The 18,777-nt window shown below is 42.6% G+C and overlaps 1 protein-coding gene and 1 long non-coding RNA gene across 4 annotated transcripts in view; both read left to right on the top strand.

Moving 5' to 3' along the window:
* Window positions 1-18,777, top strand: part of LOC306663869 — a 408,598-nt gene that overhangs the window by 279,750 nt on the left and 110,071 nt on the right. The gene's annotated exons all lie outside the window — the stretch shown is intronic.
* The window catches only part of OSMR (oncostatin M receptor), a 66,422-nt gene continuing 51,355 nt past the window's right edge, over window positions 3,711-18,777 (top strand). The window contains exon 1 of one of the 2 annotated variants that reach the window (XM_079144454.1): window positions 3,711-4,055. The gene's annotated coding sequence lies outside the window, so the exon portion shown is untranslated. The remainder of the gene's footprint in view (window positions 4,056-18,777) is intronic. The other variant, XM_079144455.1, reaches the window with a different exon arrangement.

Raw genomic sequence — 18,777 nt, 5'->3', positions numbered from 1 at the left:
CTACAAGATGTGAGCTCCATTACAATACTCAGGAAAGGATGGACCAAGCACAAGCAATTAGCCAACTTTAAAAATAATATCTACTTCAGAATTTTTTAAATGATGTTATTCCTCAATTAAATTCACTTTACAAATTCTGAAAGAAAAAACAAGAAAGTTCCAGGTGGCCTCCTTACACTCAACATCTTGCCTTGTCATTGCTGAGTTCCTGTTTTGTATATTTAGAAGTGATAGGTGACTCTTTAAGTTTTATGATATATTACAGATTAGAAAATTTGTGGCAGACCGATTTCATTTTTCACCTTAGGAGGGCACATTTGCAAAAATAGCAGTTTCATTTCTATTAAGTTTCATTAGATATAATATCAAGATCGCCACCAGTCATACTCACAGAAGCATGCTTCAAGGATTGAAAATGACAATGTGGTATAATAAGCCAGATAAGAATGGAATTCTTGTAGCAGGGTGCAGTGCTACAGCCTGAATACCCGGGGCCAGTCTCAGCAATTTAGCAAGATCCTGTCTCAAAAAGTGGGGAGACACTGGGGATATAACTCAGGGGTAGAGCACCCCTGGGTTAAACATGCATACTCACGCACATACATAAATAGAATTCTTATAGATCAGGGTAATTTTAAACCATCGTCCATTGCTTAGTTGAGGAAGCTGCTTTCTTCAAATTTCATCAGTTTAGTAACCAAATACCTCCCAATATGTAAATACATATATTAACAGTCATTGAACCAATGGAATCAGTTGTGTTTCACAATTGACGTAGCTCATTTCATATTATGTGTATATCTTTATGTTGCATATAAAGGGATATGTAATAAGTGATGGTTTTGACAGTTATAGAGTTAATTTTCCTCTGACAGCTTGGTTGAACATTACACTCATGACAATAGCTATACCTATGAGGTTTTCTGGTGAAAAGTGAAAGATGAGGGAGGATGGATGAGGATCATTCTCAGGGTTTTGGATTTGAACGAATCCCAGGTTTGGGGCTCCACTGGCCATCAAATACAAATTTTAGGTTGGACCATTCACTTATTATAAGAGAATCACGTGAGGAAAACTGAAGAGTGAACTCATTATGTTCTGAATCTGAGGTACAAATAAAGTGTTTTGAAGCAGGGATGAAATAATTGCAGTGGAAAGGACAATTTGAGGGCCATTGAAGCACAAGTGATCATGGAAATCATGGGTGTGGACAGGGTCATTTAGGAAACTCTGAAATTAGAGGGGAATGTTAGAGATGGGACCTCAGGACACGCCAACCTCTTAGGGGCAAGGAGAACAAGAAGCCCTAAGTGATGGGGAAGAAGTCAGGGACATAATGAGTGAAGAGAGTTTTGCTACTGAAATCAAAAGGCAAAGAGAGCATCAAGGAGGAGGGTAAATGATGCAGAATAAATATGTGATTTTGCAACACAATCTTAGTAATTGTAAGAAAGTAATGGATTAGTCAGAAAGGATGGGTATTTCAACTTGTAGCTTAATAAGCCATTTTTATTTTTCATTTTAGCTGTGTTTAGGCAAACTCTTTAATTTAACCTTTGAAATAGAACCCGTGTATCGGTTTTCTGAAAACAGCCGTTTGCTCACAGTTCTGGAGGCCTGAAGTCTGAAATCAAAGTGTCATGGGGGCTAGTTCCTTCTTAGGGGCTCAGAAGAAAACTCTGTTCTACCTTTATCCCAGCGTCTGGTGGTTGTGTAATCTTGCCAGTACTTGGCTTCAGGCAGAATAACTCCAATCTCCGTCTCCACTATCACATGGTGTGTGCCCTGGGTGTCTGTCCAAATTTCCCTCTTCTTATAAACACAGCAGTCACTGGACTTATCCAGCATGACCTCATCTTAATTTAATTAAATCTGTAAAAGTACTATTTCCAAATAAGGTCATGTTCTGAGGTTTGGGGTGGATATGAATCTGGAGAGGACACTATTTAACTCCACACACCAGCCCTAGGACAGGATCACAAATATACAGGTGTTACAGCAACAGAACTCTCCAACAAAGCGATACACTTAAGAATTTGGAATGGTACAAAAGTAGGTGACTTTCATGTGGGGCTCAAATTTTTACACTTTAGTCTCTTTCAATTGTAAGAAAAGTCCATTTTAAGAGTCATTTTGTAGAAATTCTACATATTGAATTTTTTTTCTTTTTCTTTTTTTTCTTTCTTTCTTTTTTTTTTTTTACCTTATTAGCTCTAAGAGACATCTATAGCCCAGCACAGTGGTGCATGCCTCTATCACAGCCGCTCCGGAGGCCCAAAGCAGGAGTATCCAGAGTTCAAAGCCAGCCTTGGCAAAAGCAAAGCAAGGTGCTAAGCAACTCAGTGAGACCTGTAAATAAAATGCAAAATAGGGCTGGGGATGTTGCTCAGTGATCAAGTGCCCCTTGAGTTCAATCCCCAGTACCCTCCCCCCCAAAAAGATAGATATCTGTCACTGTTTATATATAAAAAAAATCAGCACATCATTCTTTCTTTTTTCTCTCTCTCTTTTGCTCCTCAGTGAAATAATAGAATCAGAAAGCCTTCCCGCTCTTCAGGACCTAAGGACTTGTGTTGACAGAGTTTCCATAGCCAGGCAGGTGGTTAAACTAATGGACTCTTTAAAACTCTTTAAGTAATGAAGGGTGTGGCAAAGGACCATACATTTATTCACTAAGCAAAATGTACCTTTACTTCATTATCATCAAATATTTATTATGTACCAAGGTCTGTGGAGCCATTAAGTTTTAAATGTATTAGGGTCTAAAACACTTCTTTCTCATGATGACATCAGGGAGGAGAAAAAATATGCACAAACACTAAAAGTAACATTTTGTAATAGTTAATTATTCTGACGTTACTTTGAGATATACTGTGCATTCAAGAAGTGATCCTAAGACATAATTCATGATCAGTCTTTTTTTTTTTTTTTTTTTTTTTTTTTTTTTCGGTACCAGGGGTTGAACCCAGGGGCACTTAACTAATGAGTCACATCTCCAGCCCTATTTTGTATCTTAATTAGGGACGGGGTCTCAGTTGCTTAGCGCCTCGCCATTGCTGACGCCGGCTTTGAACTCAGCTCCTTTCCACGTGTGACACTTTTCATGGTCCCCAAATCGGAACCAAATCAGGCTTAGCTGACCAAGAACGAGGCCCCATGCGAGCAACCCTGCAGAGCCACAGGGCATCAGGAGCGCAGCACCTCCCGTCAGAGGCTGCCACGGAAGAGGCGGTTATCACGGTCGATTTGGCTTCCAGTTGTTCTCTCACGTAACTATAAAGATAAGTCAAATATGTCTTTCAAAGGTCTGCGCGGTATGGACGGGTTGGCATTTTTAAAAAGAAAAGTAAACCACCGTGTTGCAGCTTTGTGAAATCAAAGTTTCGGCGCCGCCGCAACGGAAGAAACCGGACAGGACCGAGTCGCGGAGAAACGCGGATCCTGGAAACTTGTTCGCACATGTTTCTGTCGCCCTGAACTCCAAGCGGAAGCGCGGTCACTAGCTTGGATGAGGAACTTTTGCCCGCGGACTTTCTGCGGGAGCCCAGGACTGGGGTCTCCGGCTCGGGTCCCCAGCGGCCGGTGGGAGGACTCGGGACCCTGGCCCCTCCAGTGCCCGGTCCTCCCGGGAGGAGCGGCGCGCGTGGGGCTCGAAGCCCGGCCGCGCGTTTTCGGTTTCCCCCTTTCCTTCTCAAGCCTCTCCCACTTCCTTTTCCCACCGGCCCCCTCCCGTCCGCTCAGTCCGGGTCCCGGGGGCCGCGCCTCCCGCAGGGTCCCGTCCGCCTCCCCCGGGACCAAGGGAGGCGAATTCCTGCGGGTCCCACGAGTGCCAAGAGTGCGGCGCAAGACGGGAAATTGCAAAAGTCCTCGCCCCTCTGCCCTCCCCCGCGGCTTTCCCGTAACTCCCGCCCCTCGGTGCTCGCCCCGCAGCTGATTCATAGCCCGGGCGCGGGGGTGTCCCAGCACGTCCGCCCTGCGTCCACACCGGCGTCCGCACGGGTGCCCCCGGCGCCGCTGAGGACGGGGCCCGGCTCGCGGAGCCCGCCGCCCGCGGGGTGAGTACCCCCGACCCGCCCGCCCAGCTCCGCTCCGCGCCCCCGCGTGCAGCTCCGCTCGCGGGCCCCGCGCCCCGCCTCCCTCGGTGACCAGTCCGGCGGGCGAACTCCGCGGCGCTGGGAAGAATCCCACACTCTGTGGCCTTTCCCACTGGACGTGCTCCTGGCCCCGTGCTCCGTGCTGCCAGGGACCCGTGTTTGCTTGGCCTTGGGCTTCAGTCCTTCTGGGGACGGTGCTTCCAGGGGTCTGGGTCTCTGGCGTGTCTACCTGGCAGGTAACACTAAAAGACTGCATCCTTAACGCGGGTTGCCGGTCGCCAGGACATTTCCCAGCTTGCTTTTGAGTTCACCATCCCATCGCCTGTTTCTGAAGTGGTGGGGAAGTGTTTGAGTTAAAATTCCCGTTTGGTCCACTTTGGCCTCTCTCCTAACATAGCGTGTGGAGTTAATTTCTGTCTCCAGCTCTTACTCCTCCTGACCCTTAACTCCCACCTGACAGTGCCTCATCTCTGGGAATCGGTCTCTTTCTGCTACCAGGTGTCTGTTGAGCTAGACAAGTGAGAAGTGCTGTGGGCACTCATGTACAGATGGAGAAAGGAAATTCTGAGGTAGTGGCAGGGGCAGGCCGTAATTTACCTCTTCTTCAACCAAGTGAATGGAAGCAGTACCTTTCTATAGACTAGGAACCTAGGTGTGGGGTCAGTAACATGGGGGTGCTGATACCATTGCCCACGTCTCCCAAGCCAGAGCTCTTTGCCAACACTGAGATTCCCTTCTAGTTAGTTCTTGTCCTGCCCCTCATCCGCCCACCCCAGCATGCATGCATGCATCCATGCATCCATACATCTATCCGTCCATTCATCCTCCTGTTGCACGGCAGGCACAATACTACGTACTGCTGAGAACTGCCACTTGATTCTGGAGCTGTGTTGAACAGTTTGAGGAAATACTTTGAGAACAAGCTTATTCCCAATTCAAGAGGGCTAAAGGCAAGGGTGGACATGGGCAGGGGAAAGATAGAATTGAATAGTGATATCTATTTTGATCTAACACTGATCAAACTGATCTAAACTGACTTTGGAACTTGGGTCAAGTTACTTTGCACCTATTGGTTTCAGTTTCCTTGTTGGTTAAATAATAATGTTTCCTTCTGTGGACCAAGTCTTATTTTAAATATACACTTTACATATGTTTGCTCATTTAAACTTCACCAGTGAATAAATGAGGTAATATTATTATCCTTATTTTATCAATGAAGAAAATGAAAATCAGAGAGGTTGAGTATTACGGTCACACAACTAGCAGGTGGCAGAGTCAGGATTTGGCTTTGGAGTTTTCTTAAACTCAGTAGGTGCTTTTTTATTTTTATTTTTTATTTTTTTTAAGTGTACTGCTTTGTCTCTGTCCTGTATCGCTTTAAAGTATATTCTGAGAACCTTGAGGTCGAAGGCCTCAAACAGTGGCCAGGGATTCTCAAACTGAGCTGTGTCTGAGAATCATTCCTGAAAATTTTCAACCACAACTACTTATTCAGCAGCTTCTGGGGATGCTCCGTTGAATATCTCTGGCAGCATTTCAGTGCTGCTGGAATGCCTTCAGTGGCGGAACACTCACCACCTGTCCATTGCTGGACAGGGCACATTCTCAGTGACCATTTGTCTCCCTGGGACTGCAGCCTGGCCCCAGTTCTGCCTCCTGTTGTCTAAACTCTTCAGATCAAAGGCAGCTGTGAGAGAACAGAGCTGGTGTGGGTGTCCAGCAGGGACTTGAGCCTCATGGAGAGAACCCTTGGGCTCTGGACCACTCTCCTCCTCACTTTCCTTTATCTGGAGAGGAACATCTACAGTAGAATACAGAGGGGCCTGGTCTCTGTAATCCCTTTGTCCTGAGAAAGGAACCAACTCAGGAAAACTATTGTGGTTTTCAAAGAGGAACCAGTGATATTGTATTTGACAAGAGGAAGGAGCATGTTTTCCTTGTGGGAACTGGGCTGGGGTGGGTGTTGGCCCCAGTAGAAAGGACTCTTGGTGAGTTTCATCTTGCTCACTTACAGTAACAGGGAACCTTGGCCTCCTTTCCCTGGGAGAGGAAGTCTTTCTTAGTTTTAAAATAATATGTGAAATGGAAAAAACAAAACAAATAGGATATTATAGTCTTACAAGAGAAAGCCCCTCCCTCCAAGCAAGCTTCCTCAGAGCTACAGAAGGAGAGTTTCTTTTCCAAGGGCTTCATCCTTGGCTGCTCATCTTTCTCCCCTCATTTTAGTTCTCCTGGCAGCATTTCAGTGCTGCTGGAATGCCTTCAGTGGCAGAACACTCACCACCTGTCCATTGCTGGACAGGGCACATTCTCAGTGACCATTTGTCTGATTCCTCAGCATCTCCTCCAGATTATATTGGGTTGGTATGTTTTTAAAGTAACACAAGAAATTACAATACATTCTCATTCAAACAATATGGAAGTATATGCAATGATATCTAGGCATACCACCATCTCCCAGCTTCACTTAGAAGCACAGAGGTTAAGTTTGTCACTCTAAGATCTTTTTTCTTTCTAAAGACTTGCAGAAAAAAAAAAAAATATATATATATATATATACACACACACACACATAAGCTTTAAGTTTGTTTAAACCTTCCAATTTACTGTACTAGGTACAGCTTCCTTTTTTCACTTTCCAACCCTTAGAGAGCTTTCCAAATCTGTACATTGCCTCTTTTGTTAATGGCTCCATGTTACTCCAAAGCAGAGATGTATAAAATTTACCCATCCTTCCTTTGTCAATGCACATTTGGGTTCTTTAAAATAATTCAGCATTAGTGACATTGCTTCAGGGAAGATTGTGCATCCATCTTTGGGCTCAAGGGTGAGTACCTCTATGGGCTGGAATCCCAGGAGAGCTTTTATTTATTTATTTATTTACTTACTTACTTATTTATGTTCTTTTTAGATATACATGACAGTAGAGTGTATTTTGACAGTCGAGTGTATTATATGTACATACAGTATGACATTCTATTTAGGAATTAGAATTGTGGTTGTACATGATGTGGAGTTACACTGGTCATGAGAACTTTTCTTGAACCCAAAGATTTCCCCGTATTTCCACTTAGTAAACAACACAGTCCTTCAGATTGCCCCTCCTCCTGTTGTACTAATTTAAACAGGGCACATGATAATCTGCTACTCTCCATCTTTCCTAACACCAACTGTTATCTTTGTTTTTTTTTTTTTTTTAATTTTTAAATCTGGTAAGGGAGTGAAATCCAATATGGCACTTTAATTTGCATTTTGCTGATTACTACTGTGATTTAATTATCTGTATATATTTATGGATCCTTTGTGATCTATAAGTTAACTGTTCTTGTCCTTTGTCAGTTTTCTATTGAATTGGTTTTTCTCATCCCTATTTACTGCAGAAACTCTGTACCTATATGTTTATTAATCCTGTGTCTCTTATAGATGATGCAAATATTTTTTATAGCATAACGATCTCTTTTTTTAAAGTATTTTTAGAGATGTAGGTGGACAGCATGTCTTTATTTTATTTGTTTAGTTTTATGTGGTGCACCTCACACATGCTAGGCAAGGGCTCTGCCACTGAGCCCCAGCCCCAGCCTGCATAATGATCTCTTTTACCATTTTTTTTTTTTTTTTACTGTGGCAAACCACATATAATATTTATCACTTTAACACTTTTAAGTGTATAGTTCAGTGCTGTTAAATATATTACCATTGTTACGCCACCATCACCGCCATCCATCTCTAGAACTCTTTATAACTAGCAAAACTAAAACTCTGGACCCACTAAGTGATAACTCACCAATTCTGCCTTCCTTGAACCCTTGGTAAACTCCATTCTACTTTCTGTCTTTTTGAACTTGACTAATATAAACACCTCATATAAGTGAAATTATGCTATTGATCTTTTTGTGACTCCTTTACTTAGTATAGTGTCCTCGAGTTTCACCCACGTTGTCGCAAGTTCCAGAATTTCTTTCATTTTTCAGGCAGATTTGTACTCCATCATATGCATCTTCCACATTTTGCTCACTAAGTCATACTGATTTTGTCTTTAACTATCTTTTGTTGCACAGAAATTTAAATATTTGTGTAATCAACACAGCAATATCTTGATTTATGTGCTTTGTCTCACTTAGGAAAGATTTTTCCACTTAAAAATTAAGTTATCCTATTTTCTTGTAATACTTTTATTATTTTGGTTTTTACATTAGGTCTTTAAAACATCAGATTTTTAAAATAAAATGAAAGGTAAGAATGTAATTTATTTTTTCTTTACATTTTAGACAATCTAACACCAATTTCTTTAATAGTTTTTTAATTCATTTGAAATTTGATTTTTGTGATCAAATAAATTCCTGTTTATACAAAGGTCTGTTTCAGGACTCTATTCTGTTTCTCATATCAGTATCAACCTGGTAAGTACTGGAGCTTTAGTAATGTTTTATATCTAATAATTATATTTCACACAAAAATGTTTATGTGGTCCGTATACATTTTAATTGTCGTATAAACTTCACAGCTAGTTTGTCAAGTTTAATAAACTCCTCTTGGAGTCTCTTGGGATTTTATTGAGTTCATAATCATTTGCAGTCTTTTCTTCCTTATTGTTCATTTTAACATGAACTCCACGCATTGAGGAAGCAGTGCCTTAACAGTAAAGGGTTGGGCTTCTGTAAACGACTCACCTGGTTCAAGTTCTGACTTCATGGTAGATTAACTATGTCAACATGGACAAGTTACTTTTAGCCTCTTTTACCCTTAATTTCCTCATTTGTGTATGGGGATAATAAAAGAATCTCTTTCATGGGGCAGTTGTGAAGATTCAATTAATGCCTGTAAAGTAGCTTAGCAAAGCATCAGCTGGAGAATTAGCCTCTATGATCATTTTCATATTTATTTTTATATTCGTCTCTGGGCTTTTTGGAGAGTCATTGATATTAGGAACTAGTCAATTATTTATTGTTAGTATCCTAGGAGAAAAAGATATGTAATAAATATCCAATGTAATAGTGTTTCTCAAAATTTCAGTGCACATATGAATCATTGGGGACCTTGCTTCAATGAAGTTTTTTTATTCAATAAGTCTGAAATGTGGCCTGGGAGGTTGCATTCTAGCCAGCTACCAGATGATGTCAATGCTACTTGTCCTTTGTCTAGTTTGTGTGCAGATTATTTCACTGACATTTAAAATTATACTGCTGCTGATAGTATTTTCTATTTGTAATACATGTAATTAATAGGACTTGTAAATTGCTTTCTTCAAATACCAGGTGCCAAAGAATTAAATCATACTTGTTTTCCTTTCTTCCTTTACTCCTTTTTCTCCCTCCCTACCTTCTTTCAGTTGTTTTTTAAACAAAGGCATTTAATGAAAGCACTAAATTATAATACCTAGTTCTATTCTTAGATATGAAATAAGCAAGGCATTTGACTATCTTGATTATTTAAAACTGTCAGCTTAAGATGAAGAAAGTCTTATAAAATATATCCAATCTGAGTATAAAATCTAAAGTCATAGAAAGAAAGCCACAATTTCAAGTGGTTTTGCAAATAGAAAAAATATAATTCAGCCATACAGAAACACTTAGAAAATGTAAACCAGAAAGAGTGCTTGGCAAACACAGAACAAAGTCCCGCTGTTTGTATGTGCACCAACTTTTGAGAAGTAAATCAACAGAATCTGCTTGTAAGTAAACTTTTCCTATGTTGTGTCTTGGACACTTCTCTCTACTTCCAATCTTCCTATTAATTTCATAGTTATATTTCAGCATACCCATTTGCCAGAAGGAGATGGCAGAATGTTTTTCTGCATAGGACATTGGTTACTTTTTGTATTTGTAAGTGCATTATTAAAGTATCTGCACTCATGACCTAAGAGATCACATATTTTGTACAGAAATTTGTGACAGCTTCCAGGGTTTATGCAGTACCTAAAAAATACTAACCAGGGGCTGGGGCTATAATTCAGTGGTAGAGCACTTGCCTCACATGTGTGAGGCCCTGGGTTCGATCCTCAGCACCACATAAAAATAAATAAAGATATTGTGTCCATCTGTGACTTAAAAAGTATTTTTAAAAATGCTAACTTTTGGGGCTAGGAATATAGCTCAATTGGTAAAGTGCTCGCCTCACAAAAACAATACTAACCTTTGTCAGTCTGTTCAGTAGGTTTGAATTGCGAAACACTGTCAATTAGCCTAATACTGTTGGAGCTTATGGTCCAATGTGAAAATAATAGAATTTCCACTACTTTCACAAGATTGTATCCAATATGCTTAAAAAAACATGTACACACACACACACACACACACACACACACACACACACACCACACCGTAGAGAATGCTTTATGTTATAGAATTGCTTTAAAGAATTATTTGTAATTTCCCTCATCCTGCCCACCCAGCCTTTCCTATCCCAGTGCGCATATAACTATGAGTAAATGTGTGTGTGTGTTTGGGGGCAGTTGGGATCCTTCAGGTAGAGAACAGCAAGACAGAAATGGATGCATAAGAGACGTAGTGAGGGAAGCACTCGTAAGGAAAGGGAGGAGAGGGGAAAGGATGCAGGGGTGGGCAGAGGGAGCCTCCAGGCCAGTGGCTCTGAGACCTGGGAAAGTGGACAGGGACAGGGAAGGTGGGAAGGAGTGACTTCCAGCTGTGGCAAGGTTCTAAGAGAGTTGTGGCCAAGCAGGAAGCAGCTGGAACAGAGGCGCCTGTGAGAGGAGTCCTCGTCCGGTGGTCACTGGCTGAGAGCAGCGTGAGGTGAGTGTGCTGGAGGCTGTCAGCTGTGCCCTTGTGAGCGCACACTCCAGTGAGGAGGCTCTTCTGTAGGGAGCTCTGAGCCCGGCCGCACAGCTGCACACTTCTCTCCCAGGGATGTTGTTGTGCACCTACTGTTCTGCAACTTGCCTTATCACTTTATGCTTGGACATTCTTCCATGCCCACATGGACCTAGTTAATTCTTTTCAAAAAATTGCAGTTTTCCTTTGTAGAAATGACCCGTTATTGCATTTGCAGTTCCTTTTGATGGACTTTTGCACTGTTTTTGGTTTTTCTCTTAATATACACAAGCTTTAGTGATATCAATGACTTGATGCCTATACCTATTTACATATACGTATCTGTACTATCTGTAAGACAAAATTCCAGCAACAGAATTATTTTTGGATCAAAGAAAAGTCACACTAAAATTCTCATAGATATGTCCAAATAGATCTCTATAAAGTTGTCCTCTTTCTTCACTAATGAATGACTCTACTTATTTCTAAAAACTCTTGCCAATGAGAGGCATTAATATTTTTTTTAGCTTTGCCAGTTGGATACCATATAGACATTCATATACATACAGACACATGATTGCTATTTTAACTTTCGTTTCTTCAATTCTTCATGATCTTGCCTTGTTTTTCACTTTTCTTTTGGGTATGTGTATTTTCTTCTTTTCATCAAATACATAATTGTGTATTTTACAGAATTGTTTGCCTTTTTTACTTATTTTAAGAACTCTGTATATTAGGGATACTAGCTCTTTGCTTAATATATAGAAGTTACCATTTTCAGGTATAGCACTGAAATTTTTAAATGTTATGTAATCAGCATAGTGCTCTTTATCTTATCGCTCTGAGTTTCATGTCATGTCTGCCAGATTATAAGAATGTTCACCCCTGTTTTATTCTAGTACCCTTCAAGTTTTTATTTCTTGCATGTATATCTTTACCTGGAATTTATCTTGCTGAAGGGAATGAAGTAATAGCAGTAAAGATTAAGTTGACATAATTGGATATTCTATGTGGAGGGTCTCATAATGTCATCTGATCCGCATGTCCATACTGTGAAGTAGATCCTTTTATTCTCATTTACAAAAAATAAAATTTAACCTTAGAGTGGTAAATAACATGGCTTCAGTGAAACAGATATTAAGTGCCAGAGTAGGGATTTGACCTTAGTTAGCATGACCCATGTACTTAACTATTACACCTTCATTTCTTCCATATATGCCAAGGCTATTGTTCCCAAGTCATTTGGGAGAACAATACATCTTTTCTCAAATTATTTGAAATACCACTTTTAGAGTATACTAAATTCCTACATATTTTTTTCATCAAGGTTGCTCCTTGGATTTGGGTTTTCCATTTCTTTCTTTGCCTTCGAGACTCAGAGACTTAGAGACTCAGCTTTAAACCCAGCCGATGTCACAAATTCCAGCAATCTTTCGCTGAACATTATTTTTAAAAAAATCAGTTGTGTATGAAGTAATTCAATCCCATAAGTCAGGATATACTTTGTAAACCTGGTTGAAGCACTTAATATTTACCCACTGGATGGGTTCAAGGTGGAGGGGAGAAGCACATGAACTCTGTGGGTGGAAGTCCTGGCGGTGGAGTCTTGAGGAGGAAGGAACTGGGGTGAAATTTTGGAGCTAATCAAACCCGAGCTGTAATGCTGGAGGCTCCTCCAAAGGGGCTTCCAGGTGCAAATGCAGTGCTATTTAAAAATAAATAAAGGTAACTGAATCAGGGGATGTAGGTAACCTCCAAGAAGTGGCAAGCAACTTTGTACCGAAGCACAGAGCTTTTGTTATTGATTCCTAGTTTTATTGCATTGTGGTTGGAAAAATTCTCAATATGATTTTGGTTTTTAAAAATTTGTTGAGGTTTGTTCTGTGGCCAGCCATATGTTCCCTCCTGGAAAGCGTTCAATGTGCTGTGGAGAAGAGAACTCTTTCACATGTGCACACACCCAGGCACGTGCCCTCCATGAAAGCTTCTTTCTTTAAAACAGCATTTGCATGTGACGTCATCAGGTCACCCAGCCAGTTTTAAAGAATTTGGCAACACCCCCAAGTTCTTGGGAAGCAACTGACTATTCATCACACTGCATCACATGGGGATTATTTGCGATGGGGCAATGTCCCAGGAATAAATGTTTCAGTTGTGGCAGGACGAGAAGTGCTGGTGAGGGAGGGCAGACTCACACTCCCTTTAAAAGTCGTGTTTATTCACATGGAGAATTTGCACTGAGGGACACACAGGAGCATCTTCCCTGAGAACGAGATTTGGCAAAGAGACAAGATTTGAGTAGGAAGTTCTACCAAAAAAGTAGGCCACTTTTCTTTTCTTTCCGTCCTTTTTTGCCCCTCTGCCCCCAGAAGAGGGATGTCTGTGAAATACCATGAATGAAGCAATGTTTGGCAAGAGGAGAAGTAGAGAGGCCTGAAAAGAAATCTGTTTTCATTACAATAGGGTTCAAAGCAAAGAAGAGAGAACATGAGAAAATGGAAACCACTTTACATTCACTTCCCAGCTATTTCCTGGGTGGCACCTGTGTTCTGGGACTGTGACAGACGGTGGGGCAGAACACCCAGGCCTGTCCACCACTGGCTCATCATTTACTGGGGAGTGATGGAGAGCTGAGAAACAGGGAGCGACGGAGACTTGGGGAAGGGGCCAGGTCGCGCCACGGAGGCAGGGAGCACTATCGGTGGGTTTCTGAAGTCTGCTGCCTCTCACTTCCCTGTCTTGGTTTTTCCACTGAGAATTGGAAGTGGTGGTGCCAGTCGTGGTAGTAGCAGAGGGAGCAAGCCTGCAGGGTGGATGAGAGGGCTGGCTGGCTTTTCTGTGTCCGCAGCAGGGCTGTGGAGGAAAGCTGGCCCAAGTCTGGTGTGCCCCGAGCAGTGGCGAGGCAGGCGAACGTGGGCAGCAGCTGGCTGCAGCTGGCAGCCCCACAGGTTGGACCCTCCCTGTAGCCCATTCAAACACACAGCCCTCACCGTTTTTTTTTTTTAAGAAAAAAATTACGTTTGTTTATTTATTTATTTATTTATTTATTTATTTATTTATTTTTGTAGTATTGAGAATAGAACCTGGGCCTCACGCATACTAGGCAGGAGCTCTACCACTGAGTCACATCCCCAGTCTCAGGCCTGTATCCTTGAGTGTGCAGGAAAGCCTGGCTTAAGCCTGGATTTTTATTTTGAATGGACATGGTGTGTGTGTGTGTGTGTGTGTGTGTGTGTGCGCACGCGTGTTTGGAGGGTGGTTTTGTGTGGGCTGGGGAGAGACCTAGAGCACTAGTTTGAACTCTTTTCTGTATTTATCCATCTTGACAATCTAGTCCTGTGGATTTAAAAACCATACGTATTCCCCAAAGAGGCCTGAATTATACCCTGGCCAGGAACTCTCCAGATTGTATATCCAACTGACTGCTTGCCGTCTCCCCTAGGAGAGAAGAAAATCATGTCAAACTGTGTTCTCCCTGTAGACCACCCAGTCTGTTCCTCCCACAGCCTTCTGCCTCTCCCTGATGGTGATTCCGTTCTTCAAGGCTCAGGCTGAAATTCTTAGAGCCAGTCATGGTGTCTCACTTGCTTGCCATCTCATGTCTGGCCAGCTGCATCTTGGAACCTCTTCCAAATTCCACCCTTCTCATGACCCCTACTGACTCCCATGGCCCAGACTCTCCCAGCCCCACCTGAACTCTAACCATGACGACCCAAGCTCTCCTCCTCCTTCCACATTCGCCCCTTCTCTCTCCTCATTTCAGGATTCTTCTGTTCAAGTCAGCCCAGGTTACGCCTCTGCTGAAAATCCTCCAGGGGCTCCCACTGTAAGGCCCCCCAAAAGGAAACCCCAACTCTGTCCATGGATGGACGGCAACCCCAATCAACCGCAGGAGGCGTCACTTGATGCAAACCACAAGAGGTGTTTATTCCAGCGCGCTGGGACCCAACTCGAGGAGTCGAGTCCCTAGCAGAAAATCTTGTAGGTTTATAAAGGCAGAAACCACACATCGGGAGGGGTCGCACATGAAAGGGGGAAAAGGGGGGAGAAAAGGAAAAATGGGGAACAAAGCTGCCGGGAAATTTCAAAGGGGGTCTGGGTTTGCCGATAACATACAACATGTTTCACAATGTTTTACAACAGGGTGTAGATTCTGGTCAATAGTTTCTGGTAATCCTACTGTTTGAGCACTATCTAGCTATCTGGCTCAATTTACTCTTTTACTCTCTGTTTGGGGCTGTTTCCTGGAACAGCTTTAAGGGCTTTGTTCCCATTACTTGGAGGGAAACCTTAGGGAGTTGAGATAAAACAGACAGCTTAAAAAAATGTCCATTCTTTCATTACGTCCCTGAGTCCAAGTCCAGGGTGTGCCAGTGCTGATCCTGCCCCGCCCTCCCCTCTGCCCTGGCCACACTGACTCTGAGCTCTTCCTTGAATCTGTGGAGCACTGTGCCACCTTGGGGGTCTCTGCATAGTTGCTTTGTCACCTCCAGGTTTTTGCTGCATTATCCAGGGTCCCACGAGGACCCTGGTGGCACCCTGAGAAGAGGGTGCCTTGAGCAGGCTTTACTATAATGGGTGGGTGGGCCATCCCCTGAGACTTGGAAGCAACTGTCTGCAGCCATTGGTGTCACACAGCCTCAGCCTCTGGGCTCTCAGGACAACTATTCCTGTGGTATTTCCAAAAGAGAGCTCCATGGTACCTCTAGGCTGTTCTTCAGTTATCACCTCCATTCTAAAAGTGTTAAGGGACTTGATGGATCTTGCCAGGTTTTCAGAGAGCAGCTAGGACCCATATTCCTGTTGCTTGTGGTCCTTAGGTGCTCTGGGGCCAGAAACATGGAAAATGGCGGTTGCCCAGTCAAATAACTGGAAACGATGCAGCTTTCCCAGTGTGTCTGCTGGGAACACATTCCAGGACACCCAGGGGATGCCCCAAACCAGTGATAACACCAAATCCTATATCTACAGTGTTTTCCTATCCATACATACATACCTATGATGAACTCTAATTCATAAATTCAGCCTGGTAAGACATTAACACCAACAACAGCGGCACAGAACAACTCTAACAGTACACTGTAATGAAAGTTCTTTAAAACTAGTGAAATATTTATTTCTGAGATTTCCCCTTTCGTATCGTCACACTGCGGTTGACTATGGGTGACTGAAACTGAGGCAAGGAAAACCACAGCTAAGTGGGACTATGGTGGATGCGTTGCTCATGGGCAGCGTCCACTGCAACACGGGTGCCACCTGCCCAGAGCGTGTCAGAAAGGATCCTAGAGCAAGAAATGTGAATGGCTGCTGAAGCTAGCCTGGGAGTCAGCCCGGTGGGTACGAGAGATGGGGAGCAGGGTGCCATGGGGAAGACTTCCCCGTCAATTCCTACACTCTCTCGTGACATCCAAACCTACTCTTTCATGAATACACAGATTATTCAGGTGTTACATGACAACTTTTATTCTTTAATATCTGCTTCCCCTTAAATGGTAGGTGGCTCCTGAAATGTACCTTTGAGCATTTCTGATCCTACATCTTGGTGACATGAGATATTTGATTTAATGGGGAAAGTTCAAGCTTTGGGAAATATCTAAAATAATACTGTCATAAGGAGAACATCTGGCAATGTGCGCCTCCCTCTACCAATCATTTGCTTTAGAAAGGTGAGCAGTTGGGCTGGGGAGATAGCTCAGTTGGTAGAGTGCTTGCCTTGCATGCACAAGGCCCTGGGTTCAATCCCCCCCAGCACTGCAAAAAAAAAAAAAAAAAGAAAAAAAAAGGCCGCTGAGCGATTTCCTCCCATAGCAGCCCCTGTGCTCTGCTCCTCCGTGGTGTGGGGGGTGCCAGACTCTTTACTGGGGACATTTTCCTTTGCTTTCCCCTTGATTTGGGGCAGAAATTATGTCTTCTTGAGTTGGCCTTGATTCTGACTTTGACATTTGTTTGTACCAGGAACTATTCAAGATTTTAAGTGGAGATTTGGGGGAGGTTTGAATTGATGTGTTTACCAAAATTTAAAAAGTAGCAGAAAGTAGTGCCTAAAGAAGCACAAGCAAGCCCCGTGCTTTGCAGGTTTTGGCTTCTGTGTCAGACGGACTCATCCCTAAGGGGTTTGATCGCCTTGGGATAATTTTCCTGTCTTCACTATTCACATTTACCTCTAAAATGCTACTTAGAAAAAAAAAAAGAGGGTGTGCGCAGTGAAAATTGATGATCTAGCTTGCTGTATTTCTAGCTTTTGATGAAATCCAGGTGGCTGAACAGAGGTAAAAATTGAATTACAGTGATACGTTTCATTGCTACTCTGCTGAGTCAGTTTGCAGTAGAAAAGTGAAATCCAGTGCTTCCTCCTGACTAACACATTTATTATAGAATTAAGAACAGATTAGCCTTTTTGAGGTCACCCAGGCTCACACTTCATGCCCTCAGATTGTCCTGTGATCCAAGTGCCTGATGAATCACTGAAGCGCTGTGGCCTGTAGTTTACAGCCCCCTTCTAAGGCAAGAAGAACCGGAAATATTATGTTGAATAATGAAAGACTGTTTCCTGATAGAATGTGCTAACTTTTCCTGGGTTGAGTGTTAACGAGGGGGATAGAGAAGAATGGAAACACTCCCCTGCAGAAAAGTAGTTGAAATTTAGCTCTTTTGAAACTGTGGTATTTGTTCTCTTCCTAATGGGAGGCTGTTTTTCATATTCACTCTTGTTTCTCTGCTTTACCATTCATTACACACACACACGCACACGCACACACACACACATGCGTGCACACACACACATATATATATATATATTGGTTGTAGATGGACACAATACCTTTATTTTATTTTTATGTGGTGCTGAGAATCGAGCCCAGGGTCTCTCACATGCTAGGCAAGCACTCTACCAGAGCCACAACCCTAGCCCACCATTCTTTTTTAAATTTATTTTTTAGGTTGGTACAATTATTTAATTCATTAGTTCTTTTTAGTTATACAAAACATTAGGGTTTATTTTGACACGATTATAAAAGCATGGAATATAATTTGCTCCAATTCAGTCCCTGGGACTTCCCTTTTCCTTCCTGTCTTCCCTTCTCCTGTTCCCTTCCCTTGACACTAGTGATCTTTCTGCTATTTACTTATAGTATGTTTTATTTTTATTAGTGCTTTATGGATGTGCATAAAGGTGAAATTCACTGTGGTATATTCACATATGTACATGGGAACGTTAGGTCGGATTTATTCCACTGTATCCAAAAGATCTAAAATCAGGATACTACAGGGATGCAGCCACATCAATGTTTACAGCAGCACAATTCACAATAGTCAAGCTATGAAACCCGTCTAAGTGCCCCTCAACAGATGAAAGACAAAGAAAATGTGGTATATGTACACAATGGAGTATTAGCCATAAAGAAGGAAGAAATCATGGCATTTGCTGGTAAATGGATGGAACTGGAAACCATCATGCTAAGTGAAATAAGGCAGACCCAGAAAGTCAAAGGTCAAAAACTTTACCCTTCTTATCCAACCTTTGCTCAGTTTGAATGAATCAAAGAAACTGACTAGTTATCCATTGCCACTAAGCCTCAGTGGCACACAGCAATAAGTCGTCATCATCATTGCTGTTACGCCTGGGGTCAGTGCTCTGAGCTGGGGTTGGCCCGCTGCAGGTTGGTGTAGGTTGGCCTCAGTTGAGATGATTCAGCTCCACTCCCTTCATTGCTCACTCTCCTCCTGGCTCCACAGAAATGCCCTCTTCACGTCAAAGGCAGAAACACTGGAGCAAGCAGAAACACACTAGGGCTTGGGGGCCCAGCCTCCCAACAGGCACACTCTCCATTGTGCCTTATTTACAGTTAAAACAAAAAGTTTAATGGGACAGGAGCATGCTTTTTGCCTCTGTTGGGAGACTCTAAAATCACCTGACA

The sequence above is a fragment of the Sciurus vulgaris genome, assembly GCF_902686455.1.
Source record: "Sciurus vulgaris genome assembly, chromosome: 6".
Lineage (NCBI taxonomy): Eukaryota > Metazoa > Chordata > Mammalia > Rodentia > Sciuridae > Sciurus > Sciurus vulgaris.
This window is presented reverse-complemented; position numbering and strand designations above follow the sequence as displayed.